The 24,711-nt window shown below is 41.0% G+C and overlaps 1 protein-coding gene across 6 annotated transcripts in view; it reads left to right on the plus strand.

Moving 5' to 3' along the window:
• Nt5c2 (5'-nucleotidase, cytosolic II) overlaps window positions 1-24,711 on the plus strand; it is a 152,749-nt gene that overhangs the window by 43,532 nt on the left and 84,506 nt on the right. For 2 of the 6 annotated variants that reach the window (XM_074078395.1, XM_074078401.1), the window contains exon 1: window positions 20,034-20,101. The exons of 3 other annotated variants lie outside the window; for them this stretch is intronic. The gene's annotated coding sequence lies outside the window, so the exon portion shown is untranslated. Of the gene's footprint in view, window positions 1-20,033; window positions 20,102-22,716; window positions 22,801-24,711 lie in introns of those variants that run through there. One more of the 6 variants, XM_074078396.1, reaches the window with a different exon arrangement.

Here is a 24,711-nt window from a genome sequence, read left to right on the forward strand (position 1 = left end):
ACTTTGCTTCTATTCCTGGTTTTCTTAGAGCTTTTATTATGAAATGGTGTTGGATCTTATCAAAGGCTTTTTCTGCATCTATTGAGATGATCAAGTGGTTTTTGTCTTTGCTTCTGTTAATGTGGTTTATTACGTTTATTGATTTTCATATGTTGAACCACCCCTGCATCCCTGGGATGAAGCCTACTTGGTCATGGTGAATAATCTTTTTGATGTGTTTTTGAATTCAGTTTGCCATTATTTTGTTGAGGATTTTTGCGTCAATGTTCATTAAGGAGATTGGCCTATAGTTCTCCTTTTTCGAGGTGTCTTTGCCTGGTTTTGGGATAAGTGTAATACTGGCTTCATAAAATGTGTTTGGCAGTTTTCCTTCCCTTTCTTTTTTGTGGAACAGTTTAAGGAGGGTTGGTATCAGTTCTTCTTTAAAGGTCTGATAGAATTCAGCAGAGAATCCATCAGGTCCTGGACTTTTCTTTTTGGGGAGACTCTTGATTGCTGCTTCAATTTCATTCTGTGTTATAGATCTATTCAGGTGATTAATTTCCTCTTGGTTCAGTTTTGGATGGTCATATGTATCTAGAAATCTGTCCATTTCTTTAAGATTTTCAAATTTATTTGAATATAGGTTCTCGAAGTAGTCTCTGATGATTTCCTGGACTTCCATGGTGTTTGTTGTTATCTCCCCTTTTGCATTCCTGATTCTACTAATTTGGGTTTTTTCTCTCCTCATTTTAGTCAGGTTTGCCAGGGGTCTATCGATCTTGTTTATTTTTTCAAAGAACCAACTTTTTGTTTCATTAATTTTTTTGTATGTTTTTTTTGGTTTCTATTTTGTTGATTTCAGCTCTTATTTTTATTATTTCTCTCCTTCTATTTGTTTTGGGATTTGCTTGTTCTTGTTTTTCTAGGAGTTTGAGATGTATCATTAGGTCATTGATTTGGGATCTTTCAGTCTTTTTAATATATGCACTCATGGCTATAAACTTTCCTCTCAGGACTGCCTTTGCTGTGTCCCATAGGTTCCGGTAGGTTGTGTTTTCATTTTCATTGACTTCCAGGAACTTTTTAATTTCCTCTTTTATTTCTTCGATGATCCATTCTTCATTAAGTAATGAGTTATTTAGTTTCCAGCTGTTTGCATGTTTTTTGTCTTTACTTTTGTTGTTGAGTTCTAGTTTTATTGCATTGTGATCAGATAGTATGCATGGTATAATTTCTATTTTCTTATATTTGCTGAGGCTTGCTTTGTGCCCTAGGATATGATCTATTTTGTAGGAGGTTCCATGGGCTGCTGAGAAGAATGTATATTGTGTAGAAGTTGGATGAAATGTTCTGTAGACATCAAGTAGGTCCATTTGACCTATTGTATATTTTAGATCTTGAATTTCTTTATTGATTTTTTGTTTGGATGACCTATTTATTGATGATAGTGGGGTGTTAAAGTCTCCCACGACCACTGTGTTGGAGTTAATATATGCTTTTAGGTCTTTCAGGGTATGTTTGATGAAATTGGGTATGTTGACATTGGGTGCATATAGGTTGATAATTGTTATTTCCTTTTAGTCTATTTCCCCTTTTATTAGTATGGAATGTCTTTCTTTATCTCATTTGATCAATGTAGGTTTGAAGTCTACTTTGTCAGAGATAAGTATTGCTACTCCTGCCTGTTTTCAGGGGCCACTGGCTTGGTAAATCTTCTTCCAGCCTTTCATCCTAAGCCTATGCTTATTTCTGTCAGTGAGATGGGTCTCCTGTAAGCAACAAACTGTTGGATCATCCTTTTTAATCCATTTCGTCAAATGGTGTCTTTTGATGGGTGAATTAAGTCCATTAACATTAAGTGTTAGTACTGGTAGGTATGTGGTGATTCCTGTCATTTAGTTGTCTTAGTTGTTTGAAGGTTTGATTGTGTGTACCTAAGTTGAGGTTACTCTCTAGTTTCTTGCTTTTTCTTTTCCTGTACTTTGGTGCTACCTGTCCTTTCATGGTTATGTTGGGTTTCACTTTCTGTGTGCAGAATCCCTTGAAGAATCTTTTGTAGTAGTGGTTTTGTGGTCACATATTGTTTTAGTTTCTGCTTATCATGGAAGACTTTTATTGCTCCATCTATTTTGAATGACAGTTTTGCTGGGTAGAGTATCCTGGGGTTGAAGTTATTTTCATTCAGTGCCCGGAAGATCTCTCCCCAAGCTCTTCTTGCTTTTAATGTTTCTGTTGAGAAGTCTGCTGTGATTTTGATGGGTTTACCTTTGTATATTATTTGTTTTTTCTCTCTTACAGCCTTCAATATTCCTTCCCTAGTTTCTGAACTTGTTGTTTTAATGATGATATGCCGTGGGGTAGTTCTATTTTGATCTGGACTGTTTGGTGTTCTGGAGGCCTCTTGCATCTGTATGGGAATAGCTTTCTCTAGATTTGGGAAATTTTCTGTTATTATTTTGTTGAATATATTACACATTCCCTTTGCTTGCACCTCTTCTTCTTCTTCAGTGCCCATGATTCTCAGGTTTGGTCTTTTGATGGAGTCGGTGAGTTCTTGCATTTTCTTTTCACAGGTCTTGAGTTGTTTAACTAAAAGTTCTTTGGTTTTTCCTTTAATTACCATTTCATCTTTGAGTTCTGAGATTCTGTCTTCTGTTCTGTTCTGCTGGATTGGCCTTCCGTTTTGTTTTGCAATTCTGTTTCATTCTTTTTTCTGAGGTTTTCCATATCCTGGGTTGTTTCCTCTTTAATGTTGTCTATTTTTGTCCTGAGTTCATTTATCTCTTTATTAATCATGTTCTTTGATTCACTTTGGTGTTCATACAGTGATTCTATGGTTTCCTTTATTTCTTCTTTTGCTTTTTCAAATTCTCTATTTTTGTTGTCTTGGAATTTCTTGAGTGTCTCTTGTACATTTTGGTTGACCATATCCAGTATCATCTCTATAAAATTCTCATTGATTATCTGTAGGATTTCTTCTTTTAGATTATTCTGTGGGCTTCATTGGATTCTTTGGCATAGTTTATCTTCATTGTGTTGGAGTCTGGATCTGAGTATCTGTTTTCTTCATTTCCCTGTGGTTCCTGTAGTAATTTTTTGCTGTGGGGAAACTGGTTTCCCTGTTTTTTCTGTCTTCCTGTCATTGCTCTTGGTGTTGTTATTGTCCCTGTACTGTGTGGAATTAAGTATTTTCTGGCTTGTAATAATAGTGATATTTAGAATGGAAGGGTGAGAGGAGATGGAAAGCAAAGAAGTTAAAGGAAAAGGGGAAAACATATAAACAAATAGAAAAAAAACAAACAAAAAACAAACAAAAGAAGTTACAAAGATATAAACAGGGAGAGATAGTGTACTAATCAACTGTAAGCTGAACAGGCATTAGAGAGACAGAGGATTGAAAATTAAAAATAAATAAATAAATGGAAAAAAAAATAAATATAAAAAAAACTCCAAGTTCAAATACAATAAATTTCAGTCTTAATAGTTTTGGTGTTTGTCCCTCAGCCTCCAATCCTGGAGATGGTGCTTCAGAAGTAGTTCTTTGGTTGTCTCATCAAAGGGGAAAAAAACTAGAAAAAACAGAATAAAACAAAACCACACAAAATAAACAAACAAAAAAAAACCCCACAAAGTGTCCCAAGTTCAAGTGCAATACAGTTTCAGTACATTTTTCAGCATGCAGGTGTAGTTCCGTTGTTGTCTCATCAAAGGTAGGGAGAGGAAAAAAAAAAGAGTCTGGAGACAGTTCTGTGAATGGCTATCTGTGGCTGTGGCTCACCTGCCTGCTGCTGTCAGCCTGCTGTTGCTGGAGGCTTTATTTATGCAGACCTGTGGGTTGAGCTTAGCACTCACCTGGTCCCACAGGCTTTGTTTACTTAGAGTTCTCCTGTGCCCAGCCGCCACTGCTACAAGCTTTCCCCTTTCCAAGCTCACTGGGGGAGGTGACACTGCACCCGCTTTCTCAGGCTGGCTTGTTTATTTACAGCTCACGTGGGAAGTGGGTCTTCCCCCCTCTCCTGTGGAGTTTTCCTCCCTCTGCCACTTTTACAAGCTTTCCCACTCCTGGTTGCTGGGCATGTGCTGCCTCCTGCCTTCTCCAGCCGGCTTGTGAGGGATTTCCCCTCCCCACCTCTTTGGCACTCAGGGCACCCCGCCTTCTTTGCTACGTGTCTTTTTTGTTGTTATTGCTTATTATTCAGTTTCTCTTTTTTTCCCTGGGTGGGGGTCAGTCTGTCCAGGGGGCTATGCTGATCTGGCCCAGGGTTGTCTGTGGGAGTACCGTGTACCGCTTAGCTCACCTTGTGGTCTGCATCTTCCCAAGCTGTCTGGGCGCTGCCATCTGGTGGCCCAGGGGCCCTCCTGGTTTCTCTGTTTAACATTAAGTGGAGATGCTCTGCGCAGCCTGGAGGTGTGGAGGAGTCAAAGTTTTGCCTCTTCTTGGTGGTTTTTCCTGTAAGGTGTATCTCCAGCATCTCTCCAAGATTTTATTTTAGGAAGCATGATTTCTGCTTCCTCCCTCTAGCTGCCATCTTGGAATTCTCCCTTCCTAATTTTTTATTGTTAAAACTGTCTTTTATGGAACAAGGCACCCTTGGCTCACACCTATTATCCTAGCTACTCAGGAGGCTGAGATCTGCAGGATTGTGGTTCGCAGTCAACCATGGGGCAAAAAGTTATTGAGACCCCCACCTCCATCAATAGCTGGATATGGTGGTGCATGTCTGTCATCACACACTATGGTGAGAGAGCGCCTGCCTAGCAAATACAAAGCCCTGAGTTCAAACCCTAGTACTACCAAGAACAAATATCACCCTTTGTGAAATAGTAACAATAGTATGGGGTAGCTTACTTTGGTGTTCTCCCTGAAAGAGTTAAAAGATAGCTACCTTGGGCTGGTGGAGTGGCTCAAGTGGTAGAGTGCCTGCCTAGCAAGTGTGAGGCCCTGAGTTCAAACCCCAGTGCCACCAAAAGATAAAGAAAAAGATAGCTACCAGAGGGTAAATCCCCACAATTGCTTTTCAGATGTTACTGACCCAAGAATTCTAAGTATGGTAACCACTCACCACTTTAGAGAGCCAAGAGTAAGAACACATAACCTCAGAGTGGTGAGAGGCACAGAGAAAGTGTCACTCTGAGAGCAGTGACAGATATTGTGGAGAGTGGATTATGAAAAGCCTACAGGATGTAAGCAAGGTGAGATGCAGTTAGTTGCTTTCATCTGTAGGCTGAGCTAGGCACAGCCCCCGCCACAAACAGAAAAAGCAGAACAGCTGCATCTCTTAAGCTTGCATTCAGAGAAACAGGAACGGAGGTTTCTCCTGTTACAATGTCATGCTCTCCCCAAAGAGCCTCTGCTCCTCACTGTTTGCTGCTGTTTATAAAAGGCCTGCTATAGGAGGGCTTGGGGCTTTTGCTTTTTGCCTTTGGCTTTTATTTTGGTCTTTGGCTTGGGTTTTTTGCTTTGGGCTTTTGGTGTGGGAAGCTTTTAGAAGGGAAAAGAACTACTGAAGGGAAAAGAATTGTTAAAGGAAAATTGCTGAAGGGAAAAGTGTGGCTAAAGAGGGGTTGACAGAAAGTCTGCCTTAGAAAAGAAAGCCAAAGAAGAAACTTTAACATAGGCTTTAGAAGCTAAAGAAAAGCCAAAGAGAACATGGGACAGTACAAGATAGAGGACCGAGACTTTGCAAGTCTGAGCATGGAGACTTTAAGAAAGCTAAAGAGAGAATGCTAAAGAAAAGCTGCCAGGGGGCAAAAGACTTTAAGAGTGATTAAGCTCAAGATAAGCTAAGAGAAAACATGGGACAGTGCTAAGGAAAGAGGTTTTAAGCAAGGTTTTAAAGAACTGCAAGGAGTAAGGCCTTAAAGAATAAAGATAGAAAAAAGAAGCAATGAGGGTTGGGCATTTCCACCCGAGCACCCAACACACCTGACCCCAACATTCTGTCTTTCTGTCTATCCTGTGTCTTTTCTGAATCTCCAGTTGCCCCCAGTTAAGTCCAGTTAGGTTCAGTAATAACCAGGAGTGAGAGAAAAAACGTTGCTCGAACAAGGGAGGGAGAAAACAGTGCCCCCTCCAAGATATTCCAACAGTGAAACAATCCAAGTGCCCTGAGTTGGGCTTTGCTACTCATAAGTCCATGTAGAAAGAAAAGAACTATTGTCAGTGTGTCAGTGGTAGAGTGCTTGCCTAGCATGTGCAAGACCCTGGTTTCAATGCCCAGTTGCCCCATCCTCCAAAAGACAGGCATGGTGTGACGCACTTGTAATCTGAGGCAGGAAGAGTGTTTGAGTCCAGGAGTTTGAGACCAGGTTGGACAATAATAGAGGCCTTGTCTCAAAAAAAAAAAAGATAAAAGAGCCATTATTACTTTGGTTTTACTTAACGAATCTTATTATCTTCACTTCCATTTTAAAGATGTAGAAACTAAGACATGAGAGTATTAAGAAACTTGCCCATGGTCACAGCTAGTTAGCAGCAGAGCCAAGAGCTGAAGCCAGGAGGTTGGCTTTGGAATCCATGCTCTCCACACCAAATTGCTTGGTTAGAAAGCAACTTAAAACTTTGCTGGCACAGAATGATCTATTTCCAGCCTCTAAAACCATAGACAAAAAGTGTCTGTGGGGTGGTAAGGGAGGGGGTGGGAGCAGGGGGGAGAAATGAACCAAGCCTTGTATGCACATATGAATAATAAAAGAAAAATGAAAAAAAAAATAAAAGAAGAGACAGAGACAAAAAAAAAAAGTGTCTGTGGATTGAGCTGCTGGGTCTGTGTGAGCAGCTGTCAATGATCCCTTTTTGAGGAGTTTCCACAACACCACAGGGAAAATCAGAGCAGGTGGACGGGCCCTTTGACAGTCTTGAAAGCCAACAGCAGCAAATGCAATGAGCTGTGCACAAGGTTAACAAGCCCTCTGGAGCCTAGGCTGGTAGTTTTCGAAAACATTTTTCAAAGCAACCAGTTTTATTTTCAAAAATAGACCCACGTACAGTCAGTTGTATACAAACATGTATATGTAAAACACATGTGTACATATGCATATATACCTACGCACACCCCTACGTGGAACCCCTTCATAAAACAGATTAAAGTGAGGGTGTTGTGTTGAAGCAGAAGCGGGGATCCATTTGGCCTTTCTCTCATCCCTCCTGCAGTAGTGAGTCATTATCTGGCACCCTAGAGCTTTACGAACTGTTTGAAAACTATTTCTTCAGGCCCGGTTTTCTTAAAGCATGTCCTTACAAAATACTAGTCTTATAAGATGCTTTGTAGGAAAGAGTTTCTTGGTTAAATACATTTGGAAACCCTGGATGTGTTAACATAGTTTTCAGATTTTACAATTACTTGTAGTATGGTAAAGGCTCTCAGCAGTCAGAAGGTGGGTGGAAAACATTCTTTTTTTTCCTCTGCAAGATAACAATTAACTATGGAGTTAATTGTTTGACTTATGTATAGTAGAACATAAGTCAAAACAGTCTAAAGAAAAGAAAGCAGTAATAGTATAGTGTTATAAGGTCATTATATTCTAAAAGTAAAGAATAGAACAGTATATATCAGTCAGATGTAACCATAGTAGAATTGGAGGCAAAGGTTGTTACCAGTGATAAAGTAGAACAGAGTGTAATAATCATAAAGCGTCAATTCTTCATATTCACTTTCTTCCTCATCTTCCTGATATATGGTTTCAGAAGATTCAGTCCATGGTTGCTTGGCTCCGTGCTTGAGCAGAGCATCATGGCGACCAGAGCATGTAGGGGAAGAGGTTCTGCCCCTCACAGTGAACAGGAGATAAAGATCTGGAAGCCATTCTTAAACCATAGTTTTCCTTTAAAAATGGATGAATTATGTTATAGTCATAGAATGGAATACTGTAGAGGAATAAAAAAAAGAATTGCTAAAGGAGAATGATGGGAGGGGTGAATTCAAGTATGATATATTTGATATATTGTAAGAACTTTTATAAATGCCACAATGTACCCCCACCCAGCACAACAATTAAAAAAAAGAAAAAGAAAAACCCAATTGCAACATATGGAATCATCTTACAAATATAATGCTAGGTGGCAAGTGTGTAATGTAAGTCCATTTAGGTGAAGCTCAAAAACTGGCAACTGCCTAGTAATACGAGGCCCCAAGTTCAAACCCGAATACTACCAAAAAGGAGGAAAAAAAAAAAAAAACATTAAAAAACACATTTTTGGAATTAGAAATCAGAGTTGTAATGATATGTGGGGAAGTAAAGTAGTGTCAGAGAGGAGCAAGGAAAGTGTATTTTCAAGCTTCTGGTTGCATTTTATATCTTGATTTGGGTGGTTACTTTGTGAAAATGATTTATTTTCTGCATATATGCATATAAACCTTCATTTACAAAATGGGGGAAACAAAGCATAGCCACATTGAAGAAGCAAAAAATCTACATGAATGTGACTCACCAAGATGTAATCTAGGGGGCAGAAATGATTAAAGTACATTGTACACATATGGGAAATGTCATAATGCAACCCATTGGGGGGGCAATATTGGGGTTTAAACTCAGGGCCTTGCATTTGCTAGGCAGGCATTCTACCCACTTGAATCACACCCCAGCCCTGAAATCCATTATTTTGTACAATCAATACATGCTAATAAAAAAGAAAAAAAGAAGAAAAAAAAGATTTATTACCTGAGTCAGGTGTTGTGGCAGATGTCTGTAATCCAAGCACTTGGAGGCAGAGGCAGGAGGATTATAAGTTTGAGGCTAGCCTGGGCTACGTGACAAGTTCTAGGCCAGCCTGGGTTGCATAGTGAGATTTTGCCATATATATATGACAAAAATATAAAAAAAATATATATTTAAAATTTTTATCTTGCAGACTTTTTGAAACCCAGGTGCCTGACTCAAAGATAAGGCTGTAGGAAAACTCACAGAGAAAGGGAGGTGGGGAGACCCACATTTGTTTGACTCTCTAGTCTGTATCTGTTTTGGTGTTCCCTCATAATTCCCTGTGTACCCATTTCCTAATACAGCTACAAATAATGATCACAAATTTAGTAGCTTAACAACACAAATTTATTAATTTATTATATTACAGTTTGGAGACCGCAAGTCTAAAATGGGTTTTAATGGCAGGGTTGTGTTCCTTCTGGAGGTTCTGTAGGGAAAAGCAGTTTTCTTACCTCCCATCCTCATAGCCAGGAATGGCTGGTTAAACGTTTCTCACATTGCTTGACTGTGATCCTGACCTCTCCCTCTCCTTTCCCGATATAAGATTTGTGATTACATTGGACCCACCTGGAAAACTCAGGCTTCTCTTCCTATTTTAAATTATCAGATTTTGCTGGGTGTGGTGGGCAGGCCTATAATCCCAGCTGCTCAAGAGGCTAAGGCAGGAAGATTGCAAATTCAAGCCAGCCTGGGCAATTTAGTGAGACCCTGGTTGTTAGCTCAGTAGTAGAGTGCTTGCCTACTATGCTTGAGACCCTGGGCTCATTCCCCAGTACCAAAAAACAAACAAAAGCCGCAAAATAATTAGATTAGCACCAGATGCCTTAATTCTCCTTTGCTATAAAACAGTCAGGCGTTCTGGGTACTAGGTTGTTATTTTGCTTGCCATACTTGCTAAGGGAGTAGGTACAGATCCTAGACCTTAACCTCTTTTCTTCTTACTAAGCATGGTTTTTCTTTCAGATGGCTAAAACCTGAACCAAAGGATTAGTTGAAAAGAAATCTTTTGGGGGGCTGGTGGAATAGTTCAAGTGGTAAGAGCATCTGCCTAGCAAGCATGAGGCCCTGAGTTCAAACACTAATGCCACCAAAAAAAAAAAAAAAAAAAAATAAATAAAGTTGCATTAAAAAAAAGAAAGAAATCTTTTGGGTTTAATGAAAGTCAAGTATAAACTCAACTACTGGCCACTCATATCAGACCATATTTATTTGCTTTTATCCCAGGAAGACTCTTGCTATGATATGAGTACTACAGGCATGAGGTAAGAGAGGACCCCAGCTTCTGGTCATCTTGAAAAATTGTTTGAGTGTTAGGGACTGCACCCTGTTCATACCAATGAAGTATAGTCACCAAGACCTAACATCTGACATCTGAAATGGAGCCAGAAAAGGGGGGATTAAGTTGAAGTGTTCTGAAGTTGAAGTGACATAGAGATTTATAATCCTTGATCCTATAGCCATAAACCAGTTTCGTCAGGTCAATTGTATAATTTTCGCAGCACTCAGGAGATTCTTGCTCAAAACGGTCCCTTGGGCTAGCTAACAAAGAAGACCACAAAGTCAGTTGTTGCCTGGGCAGCAGGCAGCAGAGGGTGACTCAGATTGGCTGCTACCATGGCAACATTGATTATGGTCACAAGCAGGCATGAGGTAGATAGTTAATATGGTCAGAGAACACATGGGCCCACCTGCATCAGAATTACCTGGGAGTTTGTTTAAATCTTAAACTCCCAGGATACATGGCCAGAGATTCACAATTAGTAGGACTGAGGTAGAGCCTGGACTCTGCCTTTAAAAAAACTCCCCAGGCAACCCTTAGGCCGGGTAAAATTTGAGAACCATTAATTGAAGAAAACAGTTTGTCTCTGTTATAGTCCTTATATTTAAAATGACAAATCCCCGAGTTTTTCTGGGTGCTGAGTATTTAAACAGGCTTTTCAAGATTTCTGCAAAAGGAGTTGGGGTGCAGCTCAGTGATTAGAGCTCTTGCCTAGCACTCAGGAGGCCCTGGTCTGATACCTAACTCCACACTCATACGTACACACATACACACACACACACACACACACACACACATCTGTAAGCATGGAACTTTTCTTTTTCAACAGACATCTATTAATATCTCATGGAACTGTTATACCATAATATACTTGGAACTCCCCAGAAAATTTTCCCAAGATGTTCCTTCAAATAATTGTGGAGGTCTGGGGTGGGATCTGAGGGCCAGGACTGGAGAGGATGGCTAAATTGCAGCACTAAATTCAAAACAATACTGATAGGCAACAGTCTCTCTCTTGGAAGAAGAGCCTGCAGGACATAATGAAGACCACCAAAACACAGTCTTCCTAATGTTTCTGAGAAACACCACTGTCACCAGCCACAGTCACTAACATGATTGGATTAGTGGGTATGTGAAATTCAAAGTGTTGCTTTTATATTTCTCCAATATTACTTGTTTTTCAATGTCTGAGCAGGTTCCGGTTTGCTAGTTGTACTGGGTACTCTTTATTACCTGCCTACCTAGCGTCCATCCCCCACCCCCTCTCCCTATCAAAAATCCCAGGTTTGCTCAGGTATCCTCTTCATCCCCACGGACAAAATCTGGTTGTCAGCATATGATCCTTCCTTGTGAATGACTTCTGGTCTGTAGGTCTGCATGTATTCTAATTCAGTCCAAGTAGTTTGAAGGGAAGGACTTAACACACGGGTGGAGGGGACTGTCTATCTTGCTGACATGAGGAAATATGAAGCCATCTTATAAGCAGGAAGGGAGTATGTTTTAGGATGAAGCAAACCCTGAGGGTTTTAGGGCAGAGAGAGACAAAACCTGGTCCTTAAAGGCTAGATGAATTACTTAATCATCTACCCCATGGTCTACCATACCTCTGAACTTCCTCATGGTTTAAGCCTGTCTTAACTGGGTTTCCTGTTGCTTGTGATCAAAAGTTTCGTAATGTGTGCGGTCACTGGTTTGTTTTGTACTCTCTGGTAGATGAAATTTAGATGTAAAAATTTCAAAACTAAAAAGTAGAAGACTATGACTTGTAGGCTGGGAAAATCGATGGTCTGTGGGATAAAATTTGTTTATATGAAAGCTGTTATGAGTGAGCTGTGTCTTCCTCCTTTATTGTCATGCCTTTCAGTTCCCACAGTGTCCACATCCAGAAAACAAATTCATTGAATTAGCTTTTATTTGCTTTTGCTGTCCTCAAAAATAATTATATGTTTAGCTTCCTGTTAGCAAGAAAATTGTTTGCTGTGGTTGGTGTGGAATGCCAAGACGAGGAAATTAAATCAATGAGAAAATGCTTTCACCGGTTAATGGTAAAAAGCCTAAACTTTTCATAGGATTGACTTTCAGAATACATGAGTAAAAGCTCTTTCTCATTCTGACATTAGTGTGCCTCAGACTTCAGGTCCAATATGGGTGCTGCTTAACCCAATAGGTGTAGGTCCACTAGGTCTTGCTCAGGTTCCTGTTCTAAGAGATAGCTGCTGATATCACAGAATAGACAGGAATCAGAATGAGAGTCCTGGTTTGCTTCTTTCCTTTTTTTTTGTTTTCCCTTTTAAATAATACAGTTAAATGTAGAGCATGGAGCTTGGGATGTAGTGCAGTGGTAGAATGCTTGCTTACCATGCACGAGGCCCTGGGTTCAACCCTAGCACTAGAAAAAAAATAAATAAATAAAGTTAAATTGGTGCTGGTTGACTCATGCTGTCATCCTAGCTACTTGGGAGGCTGAGATCAGGAGGATCCAGGTTCAAGGCCAGCCTGGCAAACAGTCCTCAAGACCCCACCTCCAAAATAACCAGAGAAAAATGGACTAGAGGTGTTGCTCAAGTGGCAGAACATCTGCTTTGCCAACGAGAAGCCCAAAATTTAACCTCCAGTCTCACATACATACACAAAAGTGCAGCATCATAAAAGACATTAAAATAAAATCTGCACATAAGCATATCACATGTTCATTTAGTTATTAGTTAACTTATTCAAAAATATGTATGCAGTCCCCAATGTGCCAGACCCTTGGCTAAGAGTAGTATCCTCTCAGTAGACAAGATAGACTATCCCTGATCTCTTAGAACTTACAGCTGATATTAACAAGAGACATAGTCGAAGGCAAATTTTAATATTTCATTAAATAAGTACCACACAAATACTTATTTCATTGCAACTGTGTAAGTCAGGGAAGGGAAGGGAAGATACAGGGCAGCATGAAAGAAATTAATGGGGGATGGGAGAATTTTTGTTAGATTAGGTTAGGTATTAAGGAAGTCCTCTCTGTGTTACATTTGAGTTCATGACTTCAGGATGAACAGAACTAAGCAGGGGAAAAGAGATCTTAAGGTAGAGAAAACACCATCTGTAGAGGTGAGGAGACTGGGGTGTTCCATAGGAACATGGAAGGATGGTAGTCTTATTTAAATATTTAATTCTCTTGAAAGCTTAAAAGATATTTTTTACTGTATAAAATATATATAATATAAAATCTTCTATTTAACCCATTTGTAAATGAACGATTCAGTGGTATTAATTACATTTACAGTGCTGTGCAACCATCACTATTTCCAAAATGCTTTCATCACCCTAAACAGAAATTCTGAACAATTAAGCAATAATTCCCCATTCTTCTCTTCCCTAGTCCCTGATAATCTCTAATCTACTTTCTGTTTCTATGAATTCTCCTACTCTTTTATGTATTTGTCCTTTTGTATCTAGCTTCTTTCATTTAGCATGATGTTTTCAAGATGTATCCAAGATGTAGCATGTGTCTTTTTTTTTTTGATGGTACTGAGTTTTGAACTCAGGGCTTTGTGCTTGCTAGACAGGTGCTCTACCACTTGAGCCATATCCATATCCCTAGCCCTTAGAATGTGTCAAAACTCTTTCTTTCTTTCTTTCTCTCTCTCTCTCTCCCTCCTTCCTTTCTTCCTTCCTTCCTTCCTCCCTCTTCCTCTCCCTCCTTCTTTTTCTCCCTCCCTCTCTCCTTCCCTCCCTTCCTTCCTTCCTTCTTTCCATCACTGTGTAGCCCAAGCAGGCCTACTCAAGATCTTCCTCCTCAGTCTCCTGAATGTTGGGATTACAGGCATGGGCCACCACACCTGGCTCAAAATTATTTTTCTTTTATCATTCAATTTGTAACATGTGTCAGAACTTCACTCCTTTCGTGGTTGAAAAATGCCCACTGTATGTCCATACATGTTTTGCATATCCCTTCCTGTGCTGATGGACACTTGTGTTGATCCCACCCTTTGGCTCTTGTGAATAATGCTGGTGTGAACATTGAGGTACAAATAAATATCTATTTGCATCCCTATTTAAAATTTTTTTTTCCTTTTGGTGGCCCTGGGGTTTGATTCAGGGTCTCACGCTTGCTAGGCAGGTATTCTTACTGCTTGAGTCACTCCACCAATCCCTTTTTAGTGATAGGTTTTTTTCTTGGGAACTATTTGCCCAGCACTGGCTTGGAACCTTGATCCTTCTGATCCCTGCCTTCTGAATAGCTAGGATTACAGACTTGAGTGCCTGGCAACTTCAATTCTTTTTGGCTATCTACCTAGGAATGGAATTGCTGGGTCAGATGGTAATTCCATGTTTAACTTTTTGAGAAATTGCCCATCTGTTGACCACTGCAGCTTGTGTATTTTACATTCCCATCAGCAATGCCCAAGGGTTCAAATTTCTCCATATTCACTAACAGTTGTTATTTTACATTGTTTTTTGGCTTTTATCAGTGGATATGACATGGTATCTTTATGTATTTGAGTCCGATTCTTCTATGTTCTCAAGAATCCATCTCTCCTGAAACTCCAAAGCTCTTTGGGGTCACTAATCTGGTACAGGCTTTATAATGACGTGTCTTCATGCTTTACTCAAGCATCTGATTTTCTGATGTTCAGTAGCTCTGGGATAAGGTGTGGGTGGGTGATCAATTTAAATCTCCAGTGTCTACTACTTGGTAGGGGTTCAGTAAATGAAATAACTGTTAAAGGTTAAAAGTTGAAGCTCTTGTCTCTCTCACACTGTGAACACCGAGTGGAAGTTTCCAATAAGCACCCAAAGAATTTTTGCCTGGTTTAAACGAAGTACTTTCCTTTTTGAAATTAAAGTATATTAATTGCACAAAGGAGTCATATTTCCATGCATGCATATAATATGCTTTGATCAAAATCACCCTTCTATTACTCTTTCTTATCAAATGGATTACTTTTCATACCCATGTGAGGCAGTTGGTTGGTGGGTGACATTTAAACTGTCACTCCTTTGCCCTCTTGGGCAGGGCTCCAGGTCAAAAAACACGGTCTACAGCTCGTCTACATGTCTGGCCAAGCCTGGCCTATGGGATAGTTTGTTTTGCTTCTTTCTCCCTCTCTCTAGGCTTCTGATCATTCACATGCATAAGCCTCACCCCTGTTTAAGGGCCTTTGTACCTATTGCTCCTTTCAGTAATTCTCCACTCTGAAAGGCTCTGAGTTCAAATCCAGTATCACCAAAAAAAAAAAAAAAAAGACCACCACAGGAATTCTCTACTCTTCCAAACCAATCCCCTTCTCACTTTTTTTTGGTCTATTCCTACTTATCATCAGGTCTTGGCTAAAATGACATTTCCTCAGGAAAATGTTTCCTGACCTTCTCCCCATCCCAACATTAGCTCCTATTTTGTTCTCCCTTACAGCATCTTTTTTTTTTCCTGAATAGCAGTTATCAAAAATCATAGTAAAATAGATATTTGTTTATTTAAAGTTCACTTTCCAGGTAGTCAGAAAACTCTGTGAGGGCAGAAACTCATTTCTGAACTGATCAGCATTAAGCACCTGCTGGGTACTGCATATTTGTGAAGAGAATTTCTGCCAAGAAGCAGAAAAACTGCTAAGTGACCTGTGACTTCTGCTCACATTCTAGATGAGTCAGAGTTTATGGTACTTTGGGTAAGACAGTTGATCAGATGAGGACAGCCATGTGGGTGTTTGAGCAAAAATTTGATGGGAGGCTGTCCAAGGCCACAGTGGGGGTAGCTGCTTTCACTAAGCAGTGCCCAGGCTCTTCAGCTAAGGTCAGATTAAAGATTCCAAACAAGCCCTTCGTGGTTCCTCAGCCTTCTGGTCCTCTGTTAGAAGGTTGTTTCATAAATTGGCATGACTTGTCTTACCTCTGAAAGTCATGAGACCAAATGTCCTTGTTTTACACTAAAAAAATTAATTTTGTGCTATAAAAGCAACATATGGGTTACATTTATCTTCTGCAACATTGAAACTAAAGCCATACTCCCTTTGAACATTACTCCAAATCCTGATTGTTACAATTTGGATCTTAAATGTCTTCCTAAAGCTCACTGGTGAAGGTCCCCAATGGAGCAGGGTTCAGAGGTGGGGCCTTTGGGAGGTGATTGATCATGAGGGCTCTGACCTCATGAATGGATTAATCCACTTATGGATTCATAGCTGAATGGGTGTCTGGGGAGAACTTTGATATAAAAGTTAGCTTGTTGTTTTTGCTTCTTGGCTGTGTCAAGGTGAGCAGCTTTAGTCTACCATGTGTTCCCTACCATAGACCCAGAAACAATAGAGCCAAGTGACCATGAACCCAAGTAAATATTCCCTACTTTAAATTGATTTTTTTCAGTATTTTGTCACAGTGATGGAAATCTGACACATCAATCCTCGACCTATTTCGTTAGTGATACCTCTGATATGTATTTGACATGTAGCTTTACTGATCTATTTCAGCAACCTCCTGGTGCACACTCAAGAAGTTGAGGCAGAATGATCCTGAGTTCTAGGCTAGACTGGGTTACATAGTAAGTTCCAGGTCAGCTTGGGCTAAATAGCCAGACCTTGTTTCAAAATTCCCAAAAGTACTTTATGAACATGTATGAAAATAGAACAGTGAAACCTGTTAAAATTGTTTTAAGAAAGGGGAGTTAAGGCAGTGAATTTGACAGGGGTACATTGTAGGCATACATGGAAATACCATAACGAAACCCCTTCATACTACTAATTAATGCTGATAAAAATGTCAAAAAAAAGAGAAATCTTTTATATGCCTAACCTGTGGTGATAAGAAATAACAGTACTATTTATGCATGAATTTTAACTTTTTCTTATTTATTTACTTTATTTTTTTCAGTATGGGAATTGAACCCAAGGAGGGCCTTGTGCATGCTAGGCAAGAGCTCTACCACTGAGCTACATCCCTAACCCTTAACTTGTTTTGAAATAATTTTACATTAACAGAAGAGTTGTAAAGATCGTTCAGAAAGTTTCAGCATACCCTTCACCCAGCTTCTCCTAGTATGAATGGTTTACATAATCCCTTCCTTCCTTCCTTGCCCTCTGAAGCAACTCTGCCACATTTTTTTTTTTTTGCAGTATGGGGTTTGAACTCAAGGCCTACACCTTGAGCCACTCTACCCTTTTTTGTGATGGGTTTTTCGAGATAGGGTCTTGCCAACTATTTGCCTGGGCTAGCTTTGAACCGAGATCCTCCTGATCTTTGCTTCTTGAGTAGCTAGGATTACAGGCTGTGTTGTGTCACATTCCTGAAAACTGTTGCCAGTCTCAGTTTGCTTTCCACTTCTCTGATTACTAGTAGGATTGGGCATCTCTTTGTGTGTTAATTGGCAGTTTGTATTTCCTTTTCTGTGAACTATTTATTTTCTTTACCCATTTTTCTATTGGATTGTTAGTTTGTTCTGGCAGTACTGGGCTTGAGCTCAGGGTCTTGGGCTTGCTAGGCAGGTGCTCTACCCCTTGAGCACACCCCCAGCCCTTTTTTGCATGAGTTATGTCTCAGGTAGGCTCTCAAGTTTTTGCCTAGCCAGCCTAGGACTGTAATCCTTCTACCTATGACCTCCTGAATAGCGGGGATCACAAGGGTGAACCACCATACCTTACTTCGTGGTTGAGATGTTGTTTAGATTTTTGGCTCAAACCTTGATCCTATCTCTACCTCCTGAGTAGGTGAGATTACAGGTATGAGCCGCTGTGCCTGGCCTTGAATTTTTCTTACTGACTTCGTGTTAAGAATTCTTTATGGGGGGGAGAAATGACCCAAACATTGTATGTGCATATGAATAAAATAAAATTAAATTAAAAAATAAAGAAAAAAAAATCCTTTATAGATCCAGGCAAGTCATTTGCCTATTTTATGTGCTGCAAATGTTTTCTTCTAGTCTGTTATTTTTTAATTTTGTTTTCAACTTTTTTTGAGTTATTCAATTTCTCTGGGTTTTTTTGGAACAAAGTTCTTGATTATAAAAGTAATACAATGTGGGGAATTAATAGAGGGATACAAAGAAAAAAACACCTCAAGACTTATCACCGAGAGAAAACCATTGTTAAGGTATCACATTACGTATTTCCTTCTAGTCTTTTGTATATGCTCACTTTTTTTTTCACAGATGAGATCATAATGCATGTGATCTCATGCATTCACTTAGTACCAGTCTTAACACACAAACCCTGGCCTTTTTTAAATGCACTTGACTTTAAAATGGTGTTAATCTAACTTCAAACTGGTCCATTTCTTTTTCTCACATATTCTGAAACATCTGGTAGGTGAGAGTACCAAGGCCTGGCCTCTGCTGAGCTGACCTGAAGTTGGCTCACAAACACGGAAGGGGGTAGAAATGCTAGAGTGGAGCACTTACTGAGAAGACTTGATGGCTTTAGCTGACTGCAGGCAAGCTCAGTACAACTTAGTGTGGATGCCAAGAACTTTTTTTTTTTCTTTCGTTTGTTTTTCTCTTTCTATTTCCCTCACTTTCCTCCTTCCTTCCATCCATCTGTTCTTCTTTCCTTCCCTTTCCTTCTCTCCCTTCCTTCCCTTTCTTTCTTCCCAGGTTGCCCAGGCTGGCCTCAAATTCTGTGCTCAAAGGATTCTCCTGGCTCAGCCTGTCCAGTAGCTAGGACTATAGTTGCAGCACCACACCTAGCATGTGCTAAGAACTTTATTGCACTAATGGAAGGCAGTGAGTCCTACAAGGAAAAGAAAACGATAGTCCTGCTTATGTTTTTATTTTTATTATTCTTTTGGTACTGCGATTTGAACTCAGGGCCTTGCACTTTCTAGGCAGACACTCTACCACTTGAGCCACGCCCCCTCCCGCCCCAGCTCTTTTTTGCTTTAGTTATGTTTGCAGTAGGGTTTCATGCTTTTGTTCAGCTGCCTCAGACCATGGTTCTCCTAAGGCCTCATGCCTGGGTGGGATAACAGGGTCCCTGCCACAGCTGACTTTATTGGTTGAGATGCAGTTCTCACTAGTTTTTGCCCAGGCTGACCTCTCATCATGATCCTTCTGATCTCCCCCTCTTGAGTAGCTGGGATTACAAGCATGAGCCACCATGCCTGTCTATAGTCAGGTACTCTGATGGTACCACAAACATTTGGTTCAGTGTTGGGTGACATAGTCTAAAGGAGTCACAATCAAATCCACTAGGTGCATGAAAAGAAAGACAACTTCTGAAGGCAAAGAAGAAACGAGGAAGGTGTGGAGATACTGATCTCAAAGAATAGAAGACTTTGGGCTTGCCCAAGGTCCAATAGAGATTAAATCAGTTTGTTCTCTGAGGTTTCAAGAGCTAGAACTTGGGTCCTGAGGATGGAACTTTGAAAACACTGTTCTGAGCTGCCCGCAGAACAAATATTGCAGTGCTCTGAAAGTAGTAGGCTTTGTCTCTGAGGTGTCTTGTGGTGAAGTGGTGATGGGGTGTCATTATAGAACTACTATTTACCTAGAGCAGAACTGAGCTGAGGGTCCCATCTATATTATTTCATCCTGTCGATGTTGTCATCTATCCCTGCATTATAGATGAGGGATCTGAGTTCATTGAGGGTGGGGACTTTGTCCAAAGTCACCCAGCTGTTAAGTGGTGTACTGTGCTATTTGCCCCCATTCAGATAAACTCCAAATCAGCGCTGTTAGTCACCAAGGGCATTTAAAGCGTGCTATAGTGGTCTGGGCCAGAGGGGCCCTGAGGTTCATTTGCTTAGAAGATTCTGTGACCGAGAAGGATGCTGTACGTGACAGGGAAAGCCTCGTGGGGGACTAAGGAGAATCACCTACTATGGAGGGGTACCCAGTTGAGGGGTGCGATCAAAATACCAAGGGGCAGAGACCTACAGGAGATGGGTTATCAGTGAGCGTCACTCACAGCTCGGCAACTACGAGTGTCCTGTGGTCTGAAAAAGATACCCAGAGGCGCGGGTGGAGACCTCCGCTAGCTTTCCACAGCGCGTCCGGGGAGCGTCGCCGCCGCGGGGTTGTGCGGCGGAGCCGGGGCACGGAACAGCGCGCCGGTCCCTGGCCGGGCGCGAGCTGGGGGCGGTGCCGGGGCGGCGGGGGCGGGGAGGGCGCGCGGCGAGGCGGCTGCGGCAGTTGCGCGCTGGGATTGCTGCCGTGCGGCTGGGTCGGTGAGTGCGGCGGGACCCGCGGCGAGCGGGCGGACGGGCGGACGGGCGGGAGGGGAAGGAGCGGGCGGCGTGGGAGGGCGGTTGCGCAGTGGAGCACGCGACCCCACGGAGGGGCCGCCCGCCGTCTGCCCCTGTCCCGAGGCTCCGCGTCACCTCTCCTCATGACCCTCTCCTCAGGCCGAGACCCACCCTCGCGCCCCGGACCCTGCACGCCTCCTGCCCCGCTGCCCCCTCCCCACCGCTGCCACTTCCTCGGTGCGGCGGCGACGCCCCCGGCCCACGTCACGCTCGCGCCATTGTTTGCCCGCGTTGACTCGCTGGGACCCCGCCTTGCACAGGGAGCGGGCCGCAGCCTCGAAGCGCGCCGGGTCCGCACTTTCACTCAGTTCCGCTAATTTCCCCCCCGGGCTTCCTTCCTGCTCCTGTCCATAGCCTCCCCGCCCCTGCGCTTCCCGCGCCCACCCAGGGGGTGGGGGGGGGGACTGGCGTGCCCCTCTGCCGTGCGGGGCAAGGTTGGCAGCTCTTCTCTCCACGACTCCACCGCACACTGCCACCTTGATGGTCCCGCACACCAGCTTTGTGGTGTGCAGCACTTCCTGAAAGCTCCCATCAAGTTGCAAAGGCGCTGTCGCAAAAAGACTTGCTTCTTCCCAGACAGCTCCTAGCCCGCGGTCAGCCGTCTTGGGGACGTCTGTCCCTTTCCTTTCCTGGGTCCCCTTCCTCCCGAAAGCCGGGGAGAGAGAGGTGCAGCTGGGAGGCCCGTAGTAAGAATAACGTGGCGGGGGTTTGGCTCAGGCAAAATTGGTTGGTAGAGCGGGGCACCCTATTTGCTTTTCTGGTTGCTTTCATCTTCCCAGTCTTCATTGTTGGGGGCTGTGCCCTAAGTGCAGGGTTCTAAAATGACTAGTCTCGGTTCTCGGCTTGTGTGTGTGCGTGCACGAGCACGTCTGTGCGCGTGCCCGGTGCGGACAGAGTCCTATTTGTTTCCTATCTGTAGACTATTTTGCCTCTTAAGGCAACGGATGCAAACTCTGCTGACAGTAATATGACGGGGAGAATATTGAAACAGCGCCATTACTCATAAAGACAGCTTCAGGTCTTTCAAATAGTCACAGCCCTTTCCAGAATTTATCCAGATGAAGACAGCCAGGCTTGACAAGATTCAGTTCAAGAAGACATAGCTAGTTAGTAGTTCAAGTCAAATCTTTGAGGGGTTTTCTTGCTGTGGTGGTGGGGGTGTGTTGATAGCTGGGCTTTTTGCTAGCGCAAAAGTACTGTTTCTGAAGTGCATTTCTATTATGGTATAAAACACTATACTTCAGCAGTATAGGTTGCTACATAACTCTCATTAAGCTAGAATTTAGGTTTTAGAATGTAATAACCAGCTAACCTGTAACAAGGGCACAGACAGATATTCTGCAAGGTTCTATTCAGTGCTAAGATTTGGAACCACTGTGTGAAAATTTATAATCAGCTGCAGTTCCGAGAAGTTTATAATTGCAGGAAAATTTATATAGGTTTTTACTTACAGTACCTGCCAGCCTTACTAGAATACATCACATCTTCCTAAAGAAAGCCAGATTACAGTGGCATGAGGAGGGGGTGTTCATTAATATTTCTAGGCAGGTTCTTCCTGTTGTATAGGGAGAGAGGAATACACAAAACATGGTGGGTTTTTTTTTTTTAATTCTTTTTGTTGATTAACTGTCTAACCAAAACAGTGAAATAGTAAGAAAACCTCACAAGTTTATCATGTTATTTATGACAGTGCTCTTTTAAGATTTTAATGTAAACATTTTTTTAAAGTGACAGTTGTACACATATTTTGAATTTAACACTTGACATTTCTGGGATGCTTACATATCTAGATAATTCTTCTAATTTTCATTTGTGGATGCTTTGTAACATGCCTTTATGCACAGTAGTCAACAATGCCTGGCACACAGGTTTTCAGTAAATTTTTGTTGAATGGATGTGATATTTTGAGCTTTTAAGATAACATTTACTAACACAAAATGTTAAATATCATGAGGCATATGTTAAGTAACATGAACAGTAAAGACAGTAGTTTGAGCCAGGAGACAGCATTACATATGTTTAAGGGCCTAGATTTTGTTGTTGGGTTTAAGACTTAGCTTGCCACTTACTATCTGTACAACTTTGAAGAATTTAACCACAGAGCTTCACTTAGTTTCTCTCACCTTGAAAAAGTGGGAAAATACAACAACTTTCACAGGATTGTGTGGATTAAATAGAACAAGTCCATTGATGTGATAGTAGCACACATTAAATTCTCTATAAAAGTAGCTTAGCTATCACTATTTTTTGCTTCATAGTGGAGAAATACTGCAGGTTGGTGCGATTGGGGAAAACACCATAGACAAGATGACATGAGGCTAGGAAGAAGATTTAAGTGGATAGATTTGAGGGTAAAGTGAATAGATTGCTTTCACTAGAACCAAAGTGTTTGCTAGAGCAGTAGCAAGAGATAAAGCTGGAAAGGGAAGTTCCAATAAGCTGTATACAAGATATGCTACTGGGATTCCTCGAAGATAGAGTAGAATGAATGAAGTAAGATAACTTTTTAAAGTGTTTTTGTTTGGTTTGATTTTTAGGTTCAGACCTCGGGAAGTTATTTGCACTAAGGAAGTAGATAGCAAATTGTTAATGGGATACTAAGGTTCTTGTCACTTGACCCAGTAAGTCTTACATGACTTTTTCTGATTAAAATTTGATTACATTCTATCATGATTGGTTGCCAAAGTTTGCACGGGGCTGTTTGTGGAAAATAACTTTAGCAACAAACCAATAAAAATAGCAAAACTGCCATCAGGGCAGCAAAAATACCTTTTTATGCTGAATACAGAATTAGAAAGATTATATTGAGTTGGAGCATGATAAATTTGTTCTTAAGTTTTGCGTGTCTTTCTGGCTAGGACGTATTACCAAGTGTACATTGAAAGCGCCTGCTTGTCAGGATCTGTTTGAAAAGAAGACTGAAATTTGGTACCTGAAATTTAATGTCTAAAAAACAGTAAGCTTCTTAGGGGTTATGAAGGCTTCCATTTCAAATGTTTAGTAGTATGTATTTTTTGTTTTTGTTTTCTTTTGATGGTACTGGTGTTTGAACTTAGGACCTTACACCTGTTAGCTCTGCTACTTGAGCCATGCCTCCTTAGTTTAGTTGATGTGGTTTCTTTAATGCCTTAATTTAAAATTTTCTAAAAATATTTTAAATGTACAGAAAATAACATAGTGATGATTAATATATCTACTAGCTACCATCTTTATCACCCACGGCCTCATGTGTACTAGGCAAGTACTCTTCCACAGCACTACACTTCCAGTCCCTGTTCAGCATTGTAATTGACATATTAATTTTGATGTGTCTGTTATACATCATTTGAATAATGGAATATGGAATGTTTGTGGGCATTTAGGTGTTTTTGCTATTAACATTACTGTACCAAACATTCCTGGGTATGTCATTTTGTCTCCATGTGTGGGAAAATTCTAAGTCTATGGAATTATTAGGTCGTAGTCTGAGTATATTCAGTCTTTTTAGATAACATTATTTTTCAAAATACTAAATATAAAATACTCACTGGCAGGTTGTGAAAGTTTCCATTTTGCCATTTCCTCACAGATATTTAGTATTCTTAGACTTTTAAATTTTTGCCAATGTGATGGGTTGGTTTAATGAGGTTGAGCTTCTTTGCATCCATTTGTTATGTTTCCTTTCTTTTGAATTGCCTCTTTATATGCTTCATTTTTATGTTGGCTTTGCTTTCTCAGGCTGGCCTTGAACTTTGCTATCCACAGTCTACTGAATGCTGGGATTCCAGGTGTGTGCCTCCACCTGATGGCTTGTTTGCTTTCCCCTCATTGCTTCATAGCCCAGTTGTGGTGGTGTAGATACTTCCTCAGTTGTGTGACTTTTCATTTTTTTTTTTATTTTTTTTTATTGGCAGTACTGGGATTTGAACTCAGGACTTTTGTGCTTGTTATGCAGGTGGTTTACCACTTGAGTCCTGTTTTCTATTATTTTTTCTTGTGCAACAGCTTTACTTTACTTTTTTTTTTTTTTGGTAGGACTGGGGTTTGAACTTGGCTTTGAACTTGCAAAGCAGGCACTCTACTTCTTGAGCTACACATGCAAAAGCTTTGCATTTTGATTCTAACTATTTTTTTGGTGATTCCAGAGGGTGTTGAACTCAGGACTTTGTGCTTGCTAGGCAGGCCCTCTACTTCTTGAGCCACTCTGCCTGCCCTCCAGCTTTTTGTTTTATAAATTTTAATTCTACAGAAAAGTACAATGATAGTTCAATAAATACTTTTACATCTTTCACCCAGATTTACCAGTTAATATTTTGCCACATTACTTTATATTTTTATGTATACATTTTTTTCTAGGACCAGGCATCATGACATTTCATTCTTCAAAAGTGGTTTTGTAGAAACTAAAGCAGATACCTTAAAAGCAACTGAGGCCAATAGGAGAAGGGGACCAGGAACTAGAGAAAAGGTTAAATCACAATGAATTAACCTAGAAGGTAACACCCACGCACAGGAAATCAATGTGAGTCAATGCCCTGTATAGCTATCCTTAT

Source organism: Castor canadensis, chromosome 7, assembly GCF_047511655.1.
Source record: "Castor canadensis chromosome 7, mCasCan1.hap1v2, whole genome shotgun sequence".
NCBI lineage: Eukaryota > Metazoa > Chordata > Mammalia > Rodentia > Castoridae > Castor > Castor canadensis.